We start from the raw sequence: 1565 nt of genomic DNA, 5'->3' as shown, positions 1-1565 counted from the left end.
GCCGGCCGTTGGAGGAGCTCCAGCGGACCGCGGGGAGCGCGCCCGTCTTCGGGGCTTGTTGCTGGCCGTTGGAGGAGCTCCAGCGGACCGCGGGGAGCGCGCCCGTCTTCGGGGCTTGTTGCTGGCCGTTGGAGGAGCTCCAGCGGACCGGGGGGAGCGCGCCCGTCTTCGGGGCTTGTTGCTGGCCGTTGGAGGAGCTCCAGCGGACCGCGGGGAGCGCGCCCGTCTTCGGGGCTTGTTGCTGGCCGTTGGCGGACCGGGGGGAGCGCGCCCGTCTTCGGGGCTTGTTGCTGGCCGTTGGCGGAGCTCCAGCGGACCGGGGGGAGCGCGCCCGTCTTCGGGGCTTGTTGCTGGCCGTTGGAGGAGCTCCAGCGGACCGCGGGGAGCGCGCCCGTCTTCGGGGCTTGTTGCTGGCCGTTGGAGGAGCTCCAGCGGACCGCGGGGAGCGCGCCCGTCTTCGGGGCTTGTTGCTGGCCGTTGGAGGAGCTCCAGCGGACCGGGGGGGAGCCGGGCGTTCGAGTTGCCCAGGCAGGGGGTTATCCTCCACTAGCAAACCTCCATGAGCAGCGGAGCCCGTCAGCTGCGCCAAAAAGAACCACACGAGGGCGACCTGGGGTTGAAATCCCCCGCCACATAGGAACGAATGCCGGGCGTTCGAGTTGCCCAGGCAGGGGGTTATCCTCCACTAGCAAACCTCCATGAGCAGCGGAGCCCGGTCAGCTGCGCCAAAAAGAACCACACGAGGGCGACCTGGGGTTGAAATCCCCCGCCACATAGGAACGAATGCCGGGCGTTCGAGTTGCCCAGGCAGGGGGTTATCCTCCACTAGCAAACCTCCATGAGCAGCGGAGCCCGGTCAGCTGCGCCAAAAAGAACCACACGAGGGCGACCTGGGGTTGAAATCCCCCGCCACATAGGAACGAATGCCGGGCGTTCGAGTTGCCCAGGCAGGGGGTTATCCTCCACTAGCAAACCTCCATGAGCAGCGGAGCCCGGTCAGCTGCGCCAAAAAGAACCACACGAGGGCGACCTGGGGTTGAAATCCCCCGCCACATAGGAACGAATGCCGGGCAACCAGGGGTCGAAATCCCCCATTGAAATGAATGGCGGGCAACCAGGGGTCGAAGTCCCCCATTGAAATGAATGGCGGGCGACCAGGGGTCGAAATCCCCCATTGAAATGAATGGCGGGCAACCAGGGGTCGAAGTCCCCCATTGAAATGAATGGCGGGCAACCAGGGGTCGAAGTCCCCCATTGAAATGAATGGCGGGCAACCAGGGGTCGAAGTCCCCCATTGAAATGAATGGCGGGCTACCAGGGGTCGAAATCCCCCATTGAAATGAATGGCGGGCGACCAGGGGTCGAAATCCCCCATTGAAATGAATGGCGGGCTACCAGGGGTCCAAGTCCCCCATTGAAATGAATGGCGGGCTACCAGGGGTCGAAATCCCCCATTGAAATGAATGGCGGGCTACCAGGGGTCCAAGTCCCCCATTGAAATGAATGGCGGGCTACCAGGGGTCGAAATCCCCCATTGAAATGAATGGCGGGCGACCAGGGGTCGA

This window comes from Leptonotus elevatus, unplaced genomic scaffold (genome assembly GCF_054856555.1).
Source record: "Leptonotus elevatus isolate MCC_2025b unplaced genomic scaffold, RoL_Lele_1.0 HiC_scaffold_132, whole genome shotgun sequence".
Taxonomy (NCBI): Eukaryota; Metazoa; Chordata; class Actinopteri; order Syngnathiformes; family Syngnathidae; genus Leptonotus; species Leptonotus elevatus.
The sequence above is the reverse complement of the archived record's forward strand: the minus strand, read 5'-3'. Positions refer to the sequence as shown.